At 42.5% G+C, this 24157-nt stretch overlaps 1 protein-coding gene across 1 annotated transcript in view; it reads right to left on the bottom strand.

The window, feature by feature from the left end:
* Positions 1–24157, bottom strand: part of LOC112266448 (beta-1,3-galactosyltransferase 1) — a 135691-nt gene that overhangs the window by 41731 nt on the left and 69803 nt on the right. The window contains exon 2 of the mRNA XM_024443915.2: positions 21317–21371. The gene's annotated coding sequence lies outside the window, so the exon portion shown is untranslated. The remainder of the gene's footprint in view (positions 1–21316; positions 21372–24157) is intronic.

Consider the following 24157-nt stretch of genomic DNA (forward strand, 5'->3'; position numbering starts at 1 on the left):
TGTGCTGTGAGACTTATGGTACGGGCCAGGGACTGACTCACAATTGACTCATGGCCCTGATGGCAACACAAACACACACACTGTGCATATATCAGGCGTGGGCCAAGGTTTCACTAGGCAAACATGGTGAGAGCAGAGGGAATCCTATGCAAACAGGTGATAGCTGAGTAAAGGCAGCCAAGCTGTTGTGGTTCCCATTCAGTGAGCATTTGAGACCTAGGTCCATCCCTGTCAGTGTAGGTTCCGTGGTGGTACTGTAGTGCAGTATAGTAGCAGGATAAGGCTCTCAGTGCAGGTCCCATGGTAGTAGAGTCCTGCACGGGTCAGAGCTGCACCCGCCACACGCCGGCCATATCAATTCCGAGACACAACCGACGCCTAACATCAGGACACATTTTTCTCCGCAACCCGACCCAACGAACATAGAATTGTTCCCGAGAGCCAACCTGTTACCCGCCAATAACATCAATGTATTTTGCTAATTGTTTTTATAACTCAAGGCAGTAGGCTATTTCCCTTCTCTGCATGCAATTCATTTGTCTGGATGTCAAGTAGTCGATACAGAACCAGTCAAAAGTTTGGACACGCCTACTCATTCAAGGGTTTTTCTTTATTTTTACTATTTTCTACATTGTAGACTAATAGTGAAGACATCAAAACTATGAAATAACACATGGAATCATGTACAGTCATGGCCAAAGGTTTTGAGAATGACACAAATATTAATTTCCACAAAGTTTGCTGCTTCAGTGTCTTTAGATATTTTTGTCAGATGTTACTATGGAATACTGAAGTATAATTGCAAGCATTTCATAAGTGTCAAAGGCTTTTATTGACAATTACATGAAGTTGATGCAAAGAGTCAATATTTGTAGTGTTGACCCTTCTTTTTCAAGACCTCTGCAATCCACCCTGGCATGCTGTCAATTAACTTCTGGGCCACATCCTGACTGATGCCAGCCCATTCTTGCATAATCAATGCTTGGAGTTTGTCAGAATTTGTGGGTTTTTGTTTGTCCACCCGCCTCGAGGATTGACCACAAGTTCTCAATGGGATTAAGGTCTGGGGAGATTCCTGGCCTTGGACCCAAAATATCGATGTTTTGTTCTCCGAGCCAATTAGTTATCACTTTTGCCTTATGGCAAGGTGCTCCATCATGCTGGAAAAGGCATTGTTTGTCACCAAACGGTTCCTGGATGGTTGGGAGAAGTTGCTCTCGGTGGATGTGTTGATACCATTCTTTATTCATGGCTGTGTTCTTAGGCAAAATTGTGAGTCAAATCAAATCAAATCAAATCAAATTTTATTTGTCACATACACATGGTTAGCAGATGTTAATGCGAGTGTAGCGAAATGCTTGTGCTTCTAGTTCCGACAATGCAGTAATAACGAGCAAGTAATCTAACTAACAATTCCAAAAAAAACTACTGTCATACACAGTGTAAGGGGATAAAGAATATGTACATAAGGATATATGAATGAGTGATGGTACAGAGCAGCATAGGCAAGATACAGTAGATGATATCGAGTACAGTATATACATATGAGATAAGTATGTAAACCAAGTGGCATAGTTAAAGTGGCTAGTGATACATGTATTACATAAGGATGCAGTCGATGATATAGAGTACAGTATCAACGTATGCATATGAGATGAACAATGTAGGGTAAGTAACATTATATAAGGTAGCATTGTTTAAAGTGGCTAGTGATATATTTACATCATTTCCCATCGATTCCCATGATTAAAGTGGCTGGAGTAGAGTCAGTGTCATTGACAGTGTGTTGGCAGTAGCCACTCAATGTTAGTGGTGGCTGTTTAACAGTCTGATGGCCTTGAGATAGAAGCTGTTTTTCAGTCTCTCGGTCCCAGCTTTGATGCACCTGTACTGACCTCGCCTTCTGGATGGCAGCGGGGTGAACAGGCAGTGGCTCGGGTGGTTGATGTCCTTGATGATCTTTATGGCCTTCCTGTAGCATCGGGTGGTGTAGGTGTCCTGGAGGGCAGGTAGTTTGCCCCCGGTGATGCGTTGTGCAGACCTCACTACCCTCTGGAGAGCCTTACGGTTGAGGGCGGTGCAGTTGCCATACCAGGCGGTGATACAGCCCGCCAGGATGCTCTCGATTGTGCATCTGTAGAAGTTTGTGAGTGCTTTTGGTGACAAGCCGAATTTCTTCAGCCTCCTGAGGTTGAAGAGGCGCTGCTGCCCCTTCTTCACGATGCTGTCTGTGTGAGTGGACCAATTAAGTTTGTCTGTGATGTGTATGCCGAGGAACTTAAAACTTGCTACCCTCTCCACTACTGTTCCATCGATGTGGATAGGGGGGTGTTCCCTCTGCTGTTTCCTGAAGTCCACAATCATCTCCTTAGTTTTGTTGACGTTGAGTGTGAGGTTATTTTCCTGACACCACACTCCGAGGGCCCTCACCTCCTCCCTGTAGGCCGTCTCGTCGTTGTTGGTAATCAAGCCTACCACTGTTGTGTCGTCCGCAAACTTGATGATTGAGTTGGAGGCGTGCATGGCCACGCAGTCGTGGGTGAACAGGGAGTACAGGAGAGGGCTCAGAACGCACCCTTGTGGGGCCCCAGTGTTGAGGATCAGCGGGGAGGAGATGTTGTTGCCTACCCTCACCACCTGGGGCGGCCCGTCAGGAAGTCCAGTACCCAGTTGCACAGGGCGGGGTCGAGACCCAGGGTCTCGAGCTTGATGACGAGCTTGGAGGGTACTATGGTGTTGAATGCCGAGCTGTAGTCGATGAACAGCATTCTCACATAGGTATTCCTCTTGTCCAGATGGGTTAGGGCAGTGTGCAGTGTGGTTGAGATTGCATCGTCTGTGGACCTATTTGGGCGGTAAGCAAATTGGAGTGGGTCAAGGGTGTCAGGTAGGGTGGAGGTGATATGGTCCTTGACTAGTCTCTCAAAGCACTTCATGATGACGGATGTGAGTGCTACGGGCGGTAGTCGTTTAGCTCAGTTACCTTAGCTTTCTTGGGAACAGGAACAATGGTGGCCCTCTTGAAGCATGTGGGAACAGCAGACTGGTATAGGGATTGATTGAATATGTCCGTAAACACACCGGCCAGCTGGTCTGCGCATGCTCTGAGGGCGCGGCTGGGGATGCCGTCTGGGCCTGCAGCCTTGCGAGGGTTAACACGTTTAAATGTCTTACTCACTTCGGCTGCAGTGAAGGAGAGACCGCATGTTTCCGTTGCAGGCCATGTCAGTGGCACTGTATTGTCCTCAAAGCGGGCAAAAAAGTTATTTAGTCTGCCTGGGAGCAAGACATCCTGGTCCGTGACTGGGCTGGGTTTCTTCCTGTAGTCCGTGATTGACTGTAGACCCTGCCACATACCTCTTGTGTCTGAGCCGTTGAATTGAGATTCTACTTTGTCTCTGTACTGGCGCTTAGCTTGTTTGATAGCCTTGCGGAGGGAATAGCTGCACTGTTTGTATTCAGCCATGTTACCAGACACCTTGCCCTGATTAAAAGCAGTGGTTCGTGCCTTCAGTTTCACACGAATGCTGCCGTCAATCCACGGTTTCTGGTTAGGGAATGTTTTAATCGTTGCTATGGGAACGACATCTTCAACGCACGTTCTAATGAACTCGCACACCGCGAGTGAGCCCACTTCCTTGGCCGAGAAGCAACCCCACACATGAATGGTCTCAGGATGCTTTAATGTTGGCATGACACAGGACCGATGGTAGACCTCACCTTGTCTTCAGACAAGCTTTTTTCCGGATGCCCCAAACCATCAGAAAGGGGATTCATCAGAGAAAATGACTTTACCCCAGTCCTCAGCAGTCCAATCCCTGTACCTTTTGCAGAATATCAGTCTGTCCCTGATGTTTTTCCTGGAGAGAAGTGGCTTCTTTGCTGCCCTTCTTGACACCAGGTCATCCTCCAAAAGTCTTTGCCTCACTGTGCGTGCAGATGCACTCACACCTGCCTGCTGCCATTCCTGAGCAAGCTTTTTACTGGTGGTGCCCCGATCCCGCAGCTGAATCAACTTTAGGAGACGGTCCTGGCACTTGCTGGACTTTCTTGGGCGCCCTGAAGCCTTCTTCACAACAATTGAACCGTTCTCCTTGAAGTTCTTGATGATCCGATAAATGGTTGATTTAGGTGCAATCTTACTGGCAGCAATATCCTTGCCTGTGAAGCCCTTTTTCTGCAAAGCAATGATGACAGCACATGTTTCCTTGCAGGTAACCATGGTTGACAGTGGAAGAACAATGATTCCAAGCACCACCCTCCTTTTGAAGCTTCCAGTCTGTTATTCAAACTCAATCAGCATGACAGAGTGATCTCCAGCCTTGTCCTCGTCAACACTCACACCTGTGTTAACGAGTGAATCACTGACATGAAGTCAGCTGGTCCTTTTGTGACAAGGCTGAAATGCAGTGGAAAGGTTTTTGGGGGATTCAGTTCATTTGCATGGCAAAGATGGACTTTGCAATTCATTGCATTTCATTTGATTTCTCTTCATAACATTTTGGAGCATATGCAAATTGCAATCATACAAACTGAGGTAGCAGACTTTGTGAAAATTAATATTTGTCTCATTCCCAAAACTTTTGGCCACGACTGTAGTAACCAAAAAAGTGTTAAAGAAATCAAAATAGGTTTTATATTTTAGATTCTTCAAACTAGCCACTCTTTAACTTAATGACAGCTTTGCACACTTTTGGGATTCTCTCTTCCAGCTTCATGGAATGCATTTCAATTAACAGGTATACCTTGTTAAAAGTTCATTTGTGTAATTTCTTTCCTTCTTAATTGGTTTGAGCCAATCAGTTGTGATGACGTAGGGCGGGTACACATAAAATAGTCCTATTGGTGAAAGACCAAGTGCATAGGACAAGCATGATCTAGCGAGATCCTATTGGCATGTTCTGGTCTGTGACGTGTACCTGTGGAATAACTCAATTCGTCTTTGCAATCCTCCTAAACAACGCAATTTAAAGAAATTGGCAAAGTGTAAAGTCTACAAAACTCATAACAGATTCTACTGTTGGGAACATAAAACTGTATTGAGATTAAATCTTTTATTGATGACAAATTTAGCAGAATGTCAGCCAAAATCCTTCTTCTATCTCCCACTGCCGGCCAGTTGGCTTCCTTTCACTACCATATTTGCTAGTGAGTGGAAACGCCAAGCGGAAGCTTCACATTTATACATCTGGTGAAATATCTGTCTCATTGTTCTATCTGTGGTGGTACTGTACCGTACAGTAGCAGGATAAGGCTGGGCTGCTTACTGAGGCATCGGGCCGGCTCTGAGACAGTTACAGTAGGGAGAATAAAACTGCATAATGACTTGGAGTATTAATATTGTAAAGACCTGCCCGGGCTGACAGCCTCTAGCTCTGAAATATCTGAGCCGATAAGGTGAAAAATCTGTCTGAAATACCTGAGCCGACATGATGAAAATCCTTGAGCAAAGCACTTAACTCTAATTTGCTTCAGGGGCTCTGTACTAATATGACTGACCCTGTAAAATAACATATTTCACTGCACCTATCCAGTGTACTACATGACCAAAAGTATGTGGACACCTGGACGTCAAACATCTCATTCCAAAATCATGGGCATTAATATGAAGGTGGTCCGCACATTTGCTGCTATAACAACCTCCCCTCTTCTGGGAAAGCTTTCCACTAAATGTTGGAAGATCGCTGCGGGGACTTGCTTGGCACTGATGTTGGGCGATTAGGCCTGACTCGCAGTCGGCGTTCCAATTCATCCCAAAGGTGTTCGATGGGGTTGAGATCAAGGCTCTGTGCAGGCCAGTCAAGTTCTTCCACACCGATCTCAACCAACCATTTCTGTATGGACTTCGCTTTGTGCACAGGGGCACTGTCATGCTGAAACAGGAAAGGACCATCCCCAAACTGCTGCCACAAAGTTGGAAGCACAGAATCGTTTGCACATGGTGATCTTAGGCATGTGTGTGGGTGCTTGGCCATGGAAACCCATTTCATGAAGCTCCCGACAAACAGTTATTGTAATGACGTTGCTTCCAGAGGCAGATTGGAACTTGGTAGTGAGGACAGACGATTTTTATGCGCAACACACTTCAGCACTTGTCGGTCCCATTCTGTGAGCTTGTGTGGCCTACCACTTTGCGGCTGAGCCTTTGTTGCTCCTGGATGTTTCCACTTTACAATAACAGCACTTACAGTTGACCGGGGCAGCTCTAGCAAGGCAGAAATTTGACAAACTGACTTGTTGGAAAGGTGTCATCCTATGATGGGGCCATGTTGAGTCGCAGAGCTCTTCAGTAAGGCCATTCTACTGCCAATGTTTTCCTATGGAGATTGCATGGCTGTGTGCTCGATTTTATACACCTGTAAGCTCCGGGTGTGGCTGAAATAGCCAAATCCACTATTTGATTACCCACATACTTTTGTATATATAGTGTATGGAAGTACGGTAATGTAGTCATGCAATGTATTACAAACACACATTACTTGTAAACCCAGATTAAAAAGGCTAGAAGCATTAAGTATCTCTCTCAGCCCTGCATTCTGTGGGTAATCCATGTTTCAATAACTCAAGGTGAGTCGGTGAGCGAAACGAAATTATCCCCCAGAGAAATCACTTCTTTAGCACCTACAGTTGAAGTCTGAAGTTTACATATACCTTAGCCAAACACATTTAATCTCAGTTTTTCACAATTACTGACATTTAATCCAAGTACAAATTAGCTGTTTTAGGTCAGTTAGGATCATCACTTTATTTTAAGAATGTGAAATGTCCAAATAATAGTAGAGAGAATGATTTATTTCAGAATTTCTTTCTTTCGTCACATTACCAGTGGGTCAGAAGTTTAGTAGCTCTCAATTAGTATTTGGTAGCATTGCCTTTAAATTGTTTGACTTTGGTCAAACGTTTCGGGTAGCCTTCCACAAGCTTCCCACAATAAGTTGGGTGAATTTTGGCCCATTCCTCCTGACAGAGCTGGTGTAACTGAGTCAGGTTTGTAGTCCACCTTGCTCGCACACACATTTTCTATAGGATTGAGGTAAGGGCTTTGTGATAGCCATTCCAATACCTTGACTTTGTTGTCCTTAAGTCATTTTGCCACAACGTTGGAAGTATGCTTGGGGTAATTGACCATTTGGAAGACCCATTTTACTGTGGATATTGATACTTATTTTACTGTGGATATTGATACTTTCGTACCTATTTCCTCCAGCATCTTCACAGGATCCTTTGCTGATGTTCTGGGATTGATTTGCACTTTTCGCACCAAAGTACGCTCATCTCTAGGAGACAGAACACGTCTCCTTCCTGAGCGGTATGACGGCTGCGTGGTCCCATGGTTTTTATACTTGTGTACTATTGTTTGTACAGATTAACGTGATACCTTCAGGCATTTGGAAATTGCTCCCAAGGATGAACCAGACTTGTGGAGGTTCACAGTTTTTTTCTGAGGTCTTTGCTGATTTCTTTTGATTTTCCCATGATGTCAAGCAAAGAAGCAGGGATTCCTTGAAATACATCCACAGGTACACCTCCAATTGACTCAAACTATGTAAATTAGCCGATCAGAAGCTTCTAAAGCCATGACATAATTTTCTGGAATTTTCCAAGCTGTTTAAAGACACACTCAACTTAGTGTATGTAAACTTCTGACCCACTGGAATTGTGATACAGTGAATTATAAGTGAAATAATCTGTAAACAATTGTTGGAAAAATAACTTGTGTCATGCACAAAGTAGATGTCCTAACCGACTTGCCAAAACTATAGTTTGTTAACAAGAAATTTGTGGAGTGCTTGAAAAACTAGTTTTAATGTCTCCAACCTTAGTGTATATAGACTTCCGACTTCAACTGTGTGGGGCACCTTTGATTTTCCCCTACAGATTCGGACTCCCTTGGACCCCTCTCCTCTTCTCTCCTCTCATGTCCTCATCCCTCCTCGCATTTCCTCATCCCTCCTTTCATCTTGTCTTCTCCTCTCTTGGCAGAGTTGCCTCTGGAGTCCTCTTCCATTTCACCTTCAATTATCACTGCCTTCAAGGCAGGAGTCCCTCCGCACTGCGCATTTTCAGGTGTCTCTAAAAGACGATCCTCGCTCTCTAGCAGCACACACACACTGATCATCTCATACACACACACACACCTAAGCCCACCCCCCCACACACTCTACTTTATTTTGAATGTGAAACAGAAAAGGAAGAGTGCCAGGGTGTTGGGTGTAATCCCTCTCATAATGCCCTTCACCACTGGCCAGGACATGATGTCATAAATGAACATGGTTAGCAGGACTAATGACCAGCACAGCAGCCTTGAAAACATAATGTAGCATATCCTGAAAGACGTTCAGAAGGTCGAATGGTGAAGTGGTCAAACGGTATTAAGGCAGTCGTGCCAGAGTGTCACGCGTGAATTCATCATGTAAAAGTCTGTGAAATACAGCCATATTTCAAGCGATTGTGTGGTCAACTTTCCAGACGGTCATGCCAGAGTGTCATGCAAGTGATGACAGAAGGGGGTGAAAGGTCAGCTGTGGGCGTGTAAAGCTGTTGCACCGTCCTCCAGTGTCCCTGTCACAGACACACATGATGCCTGGGGGGTTGGAGTGGGGCCAGGCGGTGTTGTGATCCTAGGTTAGCCAAGTCAGTGCAGAGCTAGGAAGCGAAAACAATAGCCCTCTTGTCTTGTGAATGTCTGGAGGTCATGTTGAATCTGGCCCCTGTGATGATAGGTGAGAGCAAAGGATGACTCATGGGAAACAAGAGCCTTGAGGTTTGCATTCTGCTATAGGTATTCTGCTATGGTGGGTGGACTAGGACTCACTGTTCATCTCTGTCTCAGGGGACCCTGGGGAACTTAGACCTTGCTGAGACTTTGAACTCCTCTCTCTGCTTGACACACACAAAAACTCACACTCGCAAACAAGCATATACAAATGCACACAATGGCACAGCCCACACTTGTATCACATTATTGTATCAAACCAAGGTTTCTTTGTTGTTATCAATACTGTTACTAGGATTGCACATATTTGGGAAATATTCAGGGGTGGAAACTTTCCATGGGAATTAACGGGAATATATGGGTATTAACGGAAATATATGCAAATTCATATTAATACCATTTAAATGTAGATGTTTTTTTGCATTGGATATATTTACCATATCATATGGAGACAGAAACAGAAACCTTTTACCTTATCATAAGTAGACATAATTGCAAATGATTAAATCCTTCCAATAGAAATTTAAAAAACAATTTAGTTACGAATTGAACTTGAATTAAATGAGTTGACTCTTCACACATTTCACTGAACAACAAAAGAAAGGGAATATTGAATGATCCTCAATGATCCATCGCATATCCCAAAAATGTTTTCAACATACACCTGTAAAATGATAGTCTAGAAACTAAAGCTTTGGTTGTCTTCCTCTCAGGCTTCCATGTCTTCTCCCTGGACCTCCTCAATGTCCAACTCTTGAACATCAGACTCTGAGGCCTCATTTTCAATGTCACTTTCCTACCTTGTTGAGGATGGCTCGTTTTCAGGCTCAAAAAGCCTCAAATTTGCCCAGATGGCCACCAATTGTTCAACCCTTGTATTGGTCAGCCAGTTGCGTGCTTTTGTGTGTTTGTTCCAAAATAAGGAGCAGTTGCACTCGGAGGCGGCTGATGTTGGTGGGATTTGGAGGATGGAGGCAACAGGGGAAAGAGCCCCAGATCCACAATGTCCCTTCCACCAGGTGGCTGATGAGATATGTTGGCACGACTGCCAAATTACATCTCCATCCCAAAGCCCTTGCTTTGAAGCGTACTTCGCCAGACTGCCAAGAACCTTGCCCTCATCCAGGCTACGGTGGTGAGACACGGTAGTGATGACACCATAGGCCTTGTTGATCTCTGCACCTGACAGGATGCTCTTGCCAGCATACTTTGGGCCGAACATGTACGCAGCGGCCTGTATGCGCTTCAGGCAGAAGTCTTCACGCTTTTTGATGTATTTCAGAACTGCATCTTCCTCTGCTTGGAGCAAGAGTGAAGTGGGCAGGGCAATACAGGGCAAAGCAGAGTCTGAACATCGGACAGGATGGCATTGTCTCCCTCAATCCGTGCAATGGTTACTGTTACAGGTTTCAATAGTTTCTGGCTGCTTCCCACTCTTTCCTAAAATACATCATCCAGGAGGATCCTCTTGATGGGGCTGTCCATATCGGCAGACCGTGATAAGGCCATTTCTTGGAGAGACTCCTTCCCTTTCAGGAGACTGTCAAACATGATGACAACACCAACCCAACGGGTGTTGCTGGGCAGCTTCAATGTGGTGCTCAATGTGGTGCTCTTATTCTTCTCACTTTGCTTGGTGAGGTAGATTGCTGCCATAACTTGATGACCCTTCACATACCTAACCATTTCCTTGTTTATCGTGTAGAGTATATCCATTGTTTTCAGTGCTATGATGTCCTTGAGGAGCAGAGTCAATGCATGAGCAGCACAGCCAATGGGTGTGACATGAGGGTAGGACTCCTCCACTTTAGACTAAGTAGCCTTCATGTTCACAGCATTGTCTGTCACCAGTGCAAATACCTTCTGTGGTCCAAGGTCATTGATGACTGCCTTCAGCTCATCTGCAATGTAGAGACCGGTGTGTCTGTTGTCCCTTGTGTCTGTGCTTTTGTAGAATACTGGTTGGGTGGTGGAAATTATGTAGTTAATTATTCCTTGCCCACAAACATTCGACCACCCATCAGAGATGATTGCAATACAGTTTGCTTTCTATATGATTTGCTTGAGCCTTCACTTGAACTCTGTTGAACTCTGCATCCAGCAAATTAGTAGATAAAGCATGTCTGGTTGGAGGGGTGTATGCTGGGTGAAGACCATTCAGAAATCTCTTACAATAAACATTGCCTGTGAGCATCAGAGGTGAACCGGTTGCATACATAGCCCGAGCAAGACATTCATCAGCATTTCTTCTGATTATGTTCCTACATTGAGTCGAAAACATTTCTGATTCCAGGAGGACCATGAGCGTTTGCTATCGATAAGGTGCCTGATTCATCATTTTCACCTCGAATAGAAGCAGAGGGGCTTTTGTCAGAGGTTGCTTGTTGTGAGCGCTGAGGGAACTTTATGCACTTGGTCAGATGATTTTGCATCTTTACTGCATTTTCACATATGATTTGCCATAGTATTTGCACAGCTTTTCCTTCTACCTTAGCTGCAGTGAAATGTCTCCACACATCAGATAGTGCCCGTGGCATTTTCCTGTAAAGATTAGGGGGGGAAAGTATATATATATACATATATATATATAAAAAAAATACAATTCCATGATTAGGGACAAAAAGTTTTTTTTTTTTAAACGAATACAATTCCATGTACAGATAAATAGTTAAGCAGTTAGATTAAACAACTCCTTTGTAAGATAAATGTTTTAAAATGAAACATGTATGGAAACCGGTGAATTAACACTCCTCAGTTAGCAGGCTCAAGCAAGCTAAAAACCCACGTTAGCTAAAACCCACATGGTAGCAAAAGCTAACTAGCAGAAATTGTGAACAAGTTAGAAATTATTTAAAACTGTCACGTTCTGACCATAGTTCTTTTGTGTTTTCTTTGTTTTAGTGTTGGTCAGGATGTGAGCTGAGTTGGCATTCTATGTTGTGTGTCTAGTTTTCCCGTTTCTATGTTTGGCCTGATATGGTTCTCAATCAGAGGCAGGTGTTAGTCATTGTCTCTGATTGGGAACCATATTTAGGTAGCCTGTTTTGTGTTGGGTTTTGTGGGTGGTTGTCTTCTGTCTTCGTGTGTCTGCACCAGACGGAACTGTTTCGTTTTTTTCACATTTGTTGTTTTGTATTTTGTAGTGTTCACGTTTATGGTCTTTATTAAACATGATGAACACTAACCACGCTGCGCTTTGGTCCTCTCCTTCGTCCACAGAAGAAAGCCGTTACAAAAACACACTTTGCTTTAGGCTACTATTTACTAGTTAACAAAACATTGTGTCATATAAAATATATTCACCCCACCCAGTATTGTAATAAAAACAGTGTAGTAGTGTGGGCTCAATGCGTCTCATTAGTGTGCAAGATCTTGAGAATCAGCTGTACATGAGATGGAACGGTGCACTGCACATGTGATGGAAGAATGCAGTGTGAATGCAGAGGGTGGCAATTCCATTGAATTGGGGATAGTTTAACCAAAATATGCCACAATACCTAGAATTGCCTTATGTGTATCCCACATAAAATGTTCACTGCTATAAGCTAACTTTTTTGATGAATTTAAGCAAAATTCCCAAAATTCCGGGATTAACTTCCCATGGAAAATTTCCGGGAAAATTCTGGAAGTTTACCGGAAAGTTTACGACACTTTGCAACCCTAACTGTTACAACAGATACTGTTCTGTACACACCGACATACAGTCCTCAATATAAACCCACACCAAACACAGTGATCTGCCACCATACAGCACCCCAACTATACTCCCACTCAAAATCTGTGCTGATAAAACTAACTGTGGCTCATATAAACTCTTGAAGACCATTGAAAAGCACTCTAAACAGCAGGCTCCCACTGTACAAACTGTTAAGAGTATATACTATTCTCTGATTACTGGGTGTAATACTGTCAAGTGAAAAAAATCTAATTATAACATTTATGTCGTCTTTGTCTCGAGACGAAGCAGCAGTTCTTGATATACAGACAAAAATTGGTTCTGAGTGGAAGTCGGGAATAGAGGTATGGTCCACGTTTGCCCTCTCATATAGGGAGGACCAAACAAACAGGAAGGAAGGACATGATAAATGAGGTTTCGAAAATCCATCTTGAAACCTGTGTTCATTTCACTGGGCATCACAATAATGGTCTATTGTGTTCTTGCTCCTGACCTGGACTTGAAACAAATGCATTGGACTACAGAATAGTATTTTATGTGCTGTACTATAACTGAGGCAGCGTTTCTCTGTTCATCTACTGAAGTTCACCTCACCAAAGGTCGGTCTAGTGAAATGGGTGCTCACTTGTTTAGTATGCAAAGGATACTATGAGTTTGTGGTTATAATGACTATGTGAACATAAAACAGGGAAGTGGACAGAAAAGTGAAAAGAAGAAAAAAACTAACTAATAATAAGCATGGACCAAAGTTAACCTATAAATGGGGATCTTAAAACGATCCTGTTTTTATTTGCTTATTGATTTCCCTTTAATAGGTCCAGCATACTGTATTGCCAAAGATGCAGCACTTTGGCAATACAGTATGAAGCGACCCGATGGACGTGCTTGAACTATCAAGTACAGGCACTTTACACTACAAAACAATCTCCACACAATGTTCTCAGCTTAGCGAAGCCTGGTGAAGATCATTTATACTGTTTTTTTTAATGCTACACTGATTTTTGTCAAATGTCATTATGTGTCTAAAAATGTGTATTTTCCTCGATCTGTGTAATCAGACGAGGCTGAAGATTTCATGCCTTTCTTTACGGCTGACCCTAGTTTTAGACCTTGGGGCTCTGAAGCTCAACTCAACTTTACAATTGCTTTTGTGGGCTACACTAAAAAGGGTTGAAGCTACAGCGGAGACAGGTTTTTAACCCAATGAGCTATGATTCCATAATCTAGCCTTCACATCTTACAGTTTTTTCCAACTGCTTACACACAAAATCTTTTCATGTCACACGATATTTGAAACCTCTCACTCAAAGTGCAAAACTACACACCAAATGTGAAAAACCATAAGCTATTTCTCAGCCTTTGACTCAGTTGTCAATTGCATAAAACACTTTTTTCAAAATACTACACACAATTCTCAACCTAAAACACAAAAATCTAACAGGAAGTGACTTGCTTTCCTTTTCCAAACACAACCAATCAAAATGCTACACTTATTCACCAGGTCACACACACACTCCTCACATGTGCAAACACTAATAGCTTAACTGATCACTAACCAATCACTGCTTTACTGTAGTATAGGCCTATAAATAGGTCAAAGGTCAGATTACCTGTTTTGAACAATGGATGCCAACAATGGACAGAGAGCAAGAGGAGTAGGAGGGAGAGGAAGAGGAAGAGGACAAAGGCAAAGAAGAGAAGGAAGGAGAGGCATCTTTAATGAGATTAGGGTAAAATTTGTTGATCATGTGATCAACCACGGTTTGACCATGAGAGAGGCTGGATTGAGAGTCCAGCCCAATTTGAGTCGATTAACAGTGGCGTCCATAATTCGAACCTTCAGAAATGAGAACAGGTATACAACTATCTTATGACTATTTTAGCATTACAGTAATGTACTGTAAAATACGTATGACTTCATAGTATTGCATAAACATTTGTAACTCTAAGCCATCCATTTACTGCACTGCACTGAATGAATAAGGTTGGTTATCATGCTGTACTACCTTTTTTTGTACATTGTTTACAGTTCCTATGTTGAACACATACTGTGTTTGAATTCTGTACAGAGTGGAAAGGCAAAGACATCATGGAGGACGAGGATGCTTGTTTACCGATGTACAAGAGACTGCAATTATAAATATGGTCTATGTGGGGACATAGAGGTTGCCTCTGTCCAAGGTTGGATACGCCATGCTAGGAGATTCTTCCCTCGATGTTTGGCAAGAGAAAACCTATCTTGTGATGTGGACGAAGTATCGTGGCCAGACTCAGGCCGGAGAAGAGATGAAGCGTAGCTTAGCACTGGTGACTGCCCCCCGTTGAAAACTTGTGTAAGCAGTTGGAAAAAACTGTGTGGTAGTTGGAATTTCTCCCATTGCGTAATCTACAGTACACAGCACTTTGAGTCCCCTAGAACAGGGTTATAGGAATCTAATCAATTATCATTTGTTTTTTGCTTTGTTTCCCCTATAAACCCGAGAACGGATTTGACTGAATATCACATCCCCACATTCCTGCCCCTCTATCTCAGGAGCAGTTGGTTTATGTGTTAATACCCCCTGGAACTGAAGAGAGGAGCTTGATGCATGGCTAATGAAACCTGTGCACTGTGTCATTTAATCTGACACCAGCGTAATCTTCTCAAATGCCTGTTTCCCACCCTGGTATGTTGTGTTATCCCAATTACAGCCATGCTCCATTGATCTGAGGAGATTAAAAGTGTCCTTAGCTGTTGGTACTCTCCACAGTAACTACAAATAGACTGGAAAATAGAATCATGTCACCCAGTACCACTCAATACTTTTACTGGTCATTTTTAGTTTGTGTGTGTGTGTGTGTGTATGTGTTCATTTTGACACTTCAATAGAGTGGCAGGCTGCAGATGGTTGCTTGTCTGCTGACACTACTATAAGGGCACCTTTACCAGTAATGTGATACTAGAGCAATCCACTCAGTGGCACTTTTCCATCCAAGAAATGGGTGGATGGCATTACCCACTTTCCCCACGACAACTCTAACTAAGATCATTCCATGACTTCATTTGACAGAGAAGAAAAACATAAATATGTTTATTGTCACATACAAACACTATATGTTGAGTCAGACTTGCTTTGGTCATTTAGCATTTCCTATTGACTCTCAATGCCATTCCTCTGATGCATCCTTAACATGTTAGGGAAACAGCTTTCCTACACATCTGTAGTCAAAACAGCATCTCTCCCCCACACCGCTATACATGCCAGAATGGATTTTCCTCAGAGGTTGGCATTTAGGATGTATCCTTCTAATTTCCCTCTATAATTCAGGTCTGATTGATTAGAGACTATCGACTAATTCATTAACGCATAGGTCCCTGTGGGAGAGTGGCTGTTCATTTCAGAGTAGGGTCCAACAACTCCATTAGCTCAGCATCCACTCACCAATAGTCACAGGAGATTGGCTGCAGTTGGCTACTTTACCACCCAGGAAGCTTTGTACTGCTTTACTGTATGGAGTTTACACATCATAGACCATCACTGCGTCTATGTCCCCTAAAGAGTGCACTACTTTACCCGATTCCCAATAAGTAGTGCACTATAGGGAATAGGATGCAATTTTTTACAAAGCTCTACTACACTAGCTTCCAACTTACTTAACTTCACTGGTAAAATATAAAAACATGAGAAACCAAACCCATTCACAAGGTTGCTTAACTCTTGATGTTACTCGGGTGTCGAGCAAACTTGATAAGTCTGCTTTTAGCTTTAAAGCACCTCATTGCTGGAACCAACTACACAAAACATTACAATTAGATGTGCTGGTGTTTCTGTATGGAGCTTGTTTTGTGCATGGGGACATTGTCATGCTGAAACAGGAAAGGGCCTTAAACTGTTTCCACAAAGTTGGAAGCACAGAATTGTCCAGAATGTCATTGTATGCTGTAGCGTTAAGATTTCCCTTCACCGGAAATAAGGGGCCTAACCCGAACCATGAAAAACAGCCCAGACCATTATTCCTCCTCCACTAAACACTTGGCACTCTACATTGGGGCAGGTAGTGTTCTCCTGGCATCCGCCAAAACCCAGATTAGTCCGTCGGACTGCTAGATGGTGAAGCGTGATTCATCACTCCAGAGAACACGCTTCCACTGCTCCAGAGTCCAATGGCGGTGAGCTTTACACTTTCCAGCCGACACCTGGAGTGGTAATCTTAGGCTTGTATACGCGGCTGCTCGGCCATTGGAACCCATTTCATGAAGCTCCCAACAAAGATTTCTTGAGCTGCCTCTGGAACTTGGCAGTGAGGGTTGCAAACGAGGACCTGTTCTGTGAGCTTGTGTGGCCTACCACTTGGCGGCTAAGCAGTTGTTGCTTTTAGACGTTTCCACTTCACAATACCAGCACTTACATTTGACAGGGGCAGCTCTAGCAGGGCAGAAATTTGATGAACTGACTTGTTGGAAAGGTGGCGTCCTATGACTGTGCCACGTTGAAAGTCACAGAGCTCTTCAGTAAGGCCATTCTAATGCAAATGTTTGTCTATGGATATTGCATGGCTGTGTAATCAATTTTATACACCTGTCAGCAACGGGTGTGGCTGAAATAGTCAAATCCACTAATTTGAAGGGGTGTCCACATACTTTTGTATATATAGTGTATATGCAGGGCTCCCTTGTGAAAGAGACCCTGGTCTCAATGGTTACTCCTTGCTTAAATTAAGGAAAAAATGATAATAATTTAACAAAAATACAATCGGAAACAGTGATTGCCAAAAACACAGATTGTATAACTATTCCAGATATAATGCACCTTGTGGAGTAGCATGGTGTGCATCTAAAATGGCACTCTATTCCCTATTTAATGCACTACCTTTGACCATGTTAAAATTAGTGCACCATATAGAGAAAAGGGCTCCATTTTGGACACACCCCGATGCTCATCACATGGATACAACTATGTCCTTTGTGAAATGGTGTGAAGCCAATGAATGTACTGAAGGCGAAGGAGCTAGTAGTAGATTTTAGAAAAAATAAATGTATGTTTTTAATCCTATTTTTATTCATGGTGAAGAGATTGATATTGTTGACTTTTACAAGCACCTGGGTGTAATAGTGGACAACAAACTGAAATGGAAGGAGAACTTCCACAGACTGAAATGGAAGGAGAACTTCCACAGCATCTACAAAAATGCCCAATCCAGACTGTACTTTTTTAAAGGAAGCTTAGATCTCTTAATGTCTGTGACAAAATGCTTTGTATGTTCTACAGCAGTGTCGTGGTGAATGTAGTAAGCTATGCCATTGTGTGCTGGAAAGATCATTTATCCAAGGAGGACATAAACAAGTTTGACAAAATAATCAGGAAATCCAGCGCTACAATTGGCTGCAGCCTGGAATCAATGCAGGACATGTTCATAAAAAAGCTGCAAGCAAAAACACACACAATCATGGATCATGCAACACAGCAGCAGCTTCAGTAGCAGGTTCATCCTGTCCAGAAGCTCCACAGAGAGGTCAAGACGGTCATTTTTACCCAAAGACATGAGGCTTTTTAACGAGCTGATTAAGTGTTTTAATTGATGAACTGTTTTATGATGTCTTCCTATTGTGAACAGCATTCTTGCAGGTTTTTCCTCCAGAGTGGGATGGAAAACAGCACTTGAATCCGACTGCTCTTCTGCAGATGCTAAGGTGCAGGTGCCTTCATGAGTCTTGATATGTTTTCTGTTTGGTTGTGTATCTGTCATTGTGTCCTGTCCTTATACGTTATGGATGATGAATGCTGTGATAAAACAATTTCCCAAGTTGGGATTAATAAAGTAATACTCTGCTCTACTCAGTTCAAGCACAAGGACGGGCCAGGAAGATGTATGGGCTGGAAGCATAATGTATTCATAGGGAGGACGATGGAAAAATTGGTCTGGAGTCATGATGAAGCACCTGCTGAGGTGTCATTGATAAATTATTATGGAGTTTATAGGAATTGAGTCAGATCCCCACCAAAGACCATTCAATTAGCAGAGCACTATACGGTGCTTTACTGCTTCAGTTGAATTGACATATGTAAAGTAGAGTAAACTCAACATATTTGGGAGGATTTGCATGGAAAATGACAAGGAAATATCCTATTTGGATATTTCAGAGGATGATTACGTCAATATTAGTTTATGTTTGATTTAATTATGCTAAGTGCATTGCTACACTCTGAGTCCTGAAGCACACTGTTCTGTACTGTTATCATCAGACTCTAGTCAGGTTGCAAGTCAACGAAAAATCGTCAATTTCAAGGCACTGACTAGATTAGTGAAATGCTTGTTTTTGCATTCTAGTTCTATCCAATGAGAATCTAATTTATACCGCACAAACAAATCATAACAGATTGGGTTTATCTGGCACATTTTCTTAGCACGCACACACCCATTATTCACAATATAGACTGTGTTAGAATCTGTGTCAGACCAGATACTTTACTAAAACCTGCTCTAATGATGTGTGCATTATTCATAGGTAGCCTAACACTGTCTTTGTACAGTTTCCCTTCCTTGCGGAAAAACCCGCACCGATCCTCTGGGTTTTCAGACAATTAGCCTAGCACAGGGGTGTGAATATTTACAAGGGTCTTGCTCTGAGCGACATCATAAATAAAAGCCTTGGATACATTGAGTCAAATGGATTTATTTGAAATGTCTAACATCTTCATGTTGAACTCGATATGACTTCCGCTAGGACTAGCCGTGGTGGCTTCTCTCTCCCAGACGTAGGCTATGCATCACTGACTGGATTTCAGACCTTTTTATGTCCCATTCTGGGATCACTGCCCTCCTGGCTGTCACTCATGGCCGGCCTTCACCACACTATATCTAGGAACTCTTCTGCTGTTGCTTCACAATCATATCTGCATTCACGTAACGCGGCAGGCAGCTCTTGAAAGTTCTCTGTCATGTTTGCCTTTGGTAATTATTTAAAAAAAAAAATATTTCACCTTTATTTAACCAGGTAGGCAAGTTGAGAACAAGTTCTCATTTACAATTGCGACCTGGCCAAGATAAAGCAAAGCAATTCGACACATACAACAACACAGAGTTACACATGGAGTAAAACATACATACAGTCAATAATACAGTAGAAAAATAAGTCTATATACGATGTGAGCAAATGAGGTGAGTTAAAAGGGAGGTAAAGGCCAAAAAAGGCCATGGTGGCGAAGTAAATACAATATAGCAAGTAAAACACTGGAATGGTAGATTTGCAGTGGAAGAATGTGCAAAGTAGAAATAAAAATAATGGGGTGCAAAGGAGCAAAATAAATAAATACAGTAGGGGAAGAGGTAGTTGTTTGGGCTAAATTATAGATGGGCTATGTACAGGTGCAGTAATCTGTGAGCTGCTCTGAGAGCTGGTGCTTAAAGCTAGTCAGGGAGACTGTGCTAAGACAACATGGGAATCTACGAAAGCAGAGACGGGTTTGACTAACCCAGCCTCCCACTTTTCACAGAACACAGAATGAAGTGACGAGTTGAACACAGTCTCACAAAAAGACGTAGGCCTTTATACATCTTCCTCTATTAGAAATTGATCTCTAGTAATGGTTGCTGAAACTGTGTATATTTCTGATTTACTCGGTGTCTTCAATAAAACACTATAGTTCAGTGTAAGTAGAATGACTACCACTAATTCTGATCATTTCTACCCATATTATTATCATAATAAGTAGTGTTAGTCATATTAGTACTGAAGTAGTATAGCAGTTAGCTGTACAGCAGTAGTGTGTAGCAGTGGTAGCAGTGGAGGTGGTGGAATTATCCCTGACCTCATTGATATACAATAGTCTACTTAGAGGTAGAAATGTCAATCGTATGCAGATTGAGATAATTATTCACTCCTTGTATCGCCAAGGTGTTCAGCTGTAATTATGTGAGTGGGCTGGAGCAGTAGGTAGGTAGGTTAATGATGGAGGACACAACATACCTCTCAGCTTTACTCTACAGCATGGAACATGGATGACCTTTCTACCTGCAACACACTATCTTTGTTCCAACTGGCACCCTATTTCCTATATAGTGCACTACTTTTGACCACTGCCCTATGGAGCCTCGTCAAATGTAGTGCACTATATAGGGAATAGGTTGCCATTTGGGATACAGTCACTGATTCACTAAAACAAAAGCTGAAGGTCTCGTAGCTTAGCATAGGATTATATAGAGCTTTTCGTCCCAGTCACATCACATATCAACCATACTGTAACACTATAGGGCAATGTGTTGGCTAGCTAGGCTGCTACAGGTAGATTGGCAAGGCGTTAGCTAGCTACTGTAGGCTGCTACAGGTAGATTGACAAGGTGTTAGCTAGCTAGGCTATTACAGGTAGATTGGCAAGGTGTTAGCTAGCTACTGTAGGCTGCTACAGGTAGATTGACAAGGTGTTAGCTAGCTAGACTGCTACAGGTAGATTGACAAGGTGTCAGCTAGCTAGACTGCTACAGGTAGATTGACAAGGTGTCAGCTAGCTAGACTGTTACAGGTAGATTGACAAGGTGTTAGCTAGCTAAACTGCTACAATTAGATTGACAAGGTGTTAGCTGGCTAGGCTGCTACAGTTTGATTGACAAGGTATTAGCTACAGTAGCTAGGCTGCTACAGGTAGATTGAAAAACAGCCTTGAAACATTGTAACAGTCAAGGTGGTAGCCAGCTAGGTTATTACAGGTAGATTGATAACAGTGCTGTACTGTGTGTTTTCATATATATTCTGGGGGCTTCTGTTGCAATATTATACTGTATGCTGCCAAACACTGAGATGTTTTAGTACAGTACAGGCAGCATAGGGAGTCAAATACAATGTTGGTTCTTTATATCAGGTATGAATGATGTGATTAGGCAGAGAGACAGAGGGGCCAAACCAGCAGAAAGGATTTAATAATAGAAAACACTGAGTCATTCCTTACCTCACACAGCTGGGTCCTGCCCTTAACATTAGGCTCTTTCCTCTTCACTCCATCTCTGCAAACAGAAGACAAGACAGCAAGGTGAGTGGTGATAAGAAAGGAGGAGGAAGAAAGGGAGTTGTTAGAATGAGAGAGAGAGAGAGAGAAAGAGAGAGAGAGAGAAGAGAAGAGAAGAGAAGAATGAGGGATATTTGATAAGAGGAAGTGAGAGAAATAAAGAGAGGTGAATCATGAGAGAGAAAGAGAGTATAACGAGTCATAGGACAGAGAGTGAAAGAAACACAGGGAAGATGCGAGATTTTTATACTCCGCAGAATAAACGCACTCCGAAGTTGCACGTTGCCTGATCTATTATAACAATAGTATTTATATTTTACGACTACAGTGATACTGTGCAAAGGTAAGGGATCACAGCCGCTACCTCGCCAAGCAAGGTGTATGAATTGTGGACCAAACTGAAGTAGAGAGGCGATTCAGAAGTAAAACCTGATATTGTGAACAGCCTTTCTACCTCCACTGTGCAGTCATAACAATGAACAAGGTGGCCAAAGAAAGAACAGATGTGGCCTCATTCATCCAAACTGCATACAATTCAAGCCAAATTCATGTTGATGTTGTCACACCCTGACCATAGTTTACTTTGTATATTTCTATGTTTTGGTTGGTCAGGGTGTGAGCTGAGTGGGCATTCTATGTTTCATGTCTAGTTTGTCTATTTCTATGTCTGGCCTGATATGGTTCTCAATCAGAGGCAGGTGTTAGTCATTGTCTCTGATTGGGAACCATATTTAGGTAGCCTGGGTTTCACTGTGTGTTTGTGGGTGATTGTTCCTGTCTCTGTGTTTTCACCAGATAGGGCTGTTTCGGTTTTCGTTATGTTTTTTTTTTTTGGGTTGTTGTAGTTTTTGTATTGATTTGTGTTTTACGTTTGTTGATTAAACATGGATCGCAATCTACACGCCGCATTTTGGTCTAACTCTCCTTCACCAAAAGAGAACCGTTACAGATGTGGAGGAAGCAGAGAGCCAACATCTGATCAGTAGTCTGCAGAACTGTTGCTGTACTAACCATAAACACTTCTGGAAGGTTGACAATCTATTGATGTACGAGCAGTTCTCATTCAGACCCACTTACTGCATAAAAGGTCACATGAAATTCTCCCGTATCAAATTGAGTTTCCCCTTTCTCTGTTGCTGAATGTGTTGCTATGGCTGACAGTGCTGATGCAAATTGACAGACTCAAAAACATATATTACTACCAGGTTCTCATTTCTGTTGTGAATGACATTAAATTGAAGGAAAATGAATGTATTTAAAGAACCATAGAATAGTCTAATGAATTGATTAGCATAACGCACTGGATTCCTTTTTTTTAAATGAGGAAAAAAACAGTGAGTAAATGGAATCAAACACTTGCCTGTATGACAGCATCTGGATGTGCACACTATAGTTTGATAAAGGTTTTCAGATCAACCTATATATAAAAGCAGAGAAAAGTTACTGCAATTACTGCTAGACTATTTTGCTCATAAAGGTTAAAACCCTGTGTAGAGTTTCTAAATTGGAAAGTAATTGAGAGTACAGTAATTTTAGAATCTAAAAGTGCACTTAGGGGTTCTGGAAACATAAAAAATAAATGTTGTTTTTCCACAACATGTCTTGTAATCCATTCTGAACCACTTCCTAGCTGAAGCCATTTAAAGTGCAAGCCAAGAACCTGCCATCTACCTGTCAGCCTCTGTCAATCATAGAACCATACTGAATAGGTAAGTAAAGAATAGAGACAATTAAAAATAGAAAGGGAGAGAGAGGGGGAGTGAGTGAGAGAGGGGGGGGGGAGATTGAATAAAGAGAGACAGACAGACAAGGAGAGAGAGACAGTTGCCCCAACTTACTGCAGCCCTGTCACCAACCCTGACTGACAACTGGCAGACAACAATGCATTCTGGGTAATATAGAGGAACTCCTCTCTTCACTGGGCTCTAAGTGGCAGGAGGGAGTCTGTCTGTCTGTCTCAACCCCAGCATGTGCACTGTCACCTCAGGCTCTGACCCCTGAGAATCACAGCTGATCATGACTTATACACCCATGCCTGTCACCCAGGGGCCATATCAGTCAGAGTACACACAAGACAGAAATCCACAGGGCTGACTCACTGTAAGAGGGACACAAGCATGCACAAAGACGCATGTTACCGCAAACATACATAAGCACACACACACACACATTCACACAAACAGGAACTCCTTAAACAGGTGGCCTGCCGATGATCTTTCATCACTTTATGAAAAACCCTTTATCATAGTGATAAATTAAACTGTTTGAAATCTATTTCACATCCCATCCACCAGGCACAGGCAATTTAGTCTGGATTCTGTGGGTGATTAGAAAGCATACCGTTGTTCACAGTTCACTCCATTCATCTGAATCTGTAATCATTTATCCATTTGAAATGCATTATGCAACTTTTTCTGTGGGCTCATCAGCATAACATGAATTATTGCCATCATTACGGAGGGCAAAGCAGAAACACAGTATCACTTAATTATTCACCAAATGAAAGAATGAAGGTAAATTATGGCACTTTTATTTTAGCTGACAAAAAGATTAGCCGCTTACTAGATCTCTCTCCTTCAGGAAAATAAGACAGCACTAACATTATAACCCTTACTGGATCTCTCTCCTTCAGGAAAATAAGACAGCACTAACAGTATAACTCTTACTGGATCTCTCCTTCAGGAAAATAAGACAGCACTAACAGTATAACTCTTACTGGATCCCTCTCCTTCAGGAAAATAAGACAGCACTAACAGTATAACTCTTACTGGATCTCTCCTTCAG

Source organism: Oncorhynchus tshawytscha, linkage group LG14 (genome assembly GCF_018296145.1).
Source record: "Oncorhynchus tshawytscha isolate Ot180627B linkage group LG14, Otsh_v2.0, whole genome shotgun sequence".
NCBI lineage: Eukaryota > Metazoa > Chordata > Actinopteri > Salmoniformes > Salmonidae > Oncorhynchus > Oncorhynchus tshawytscha.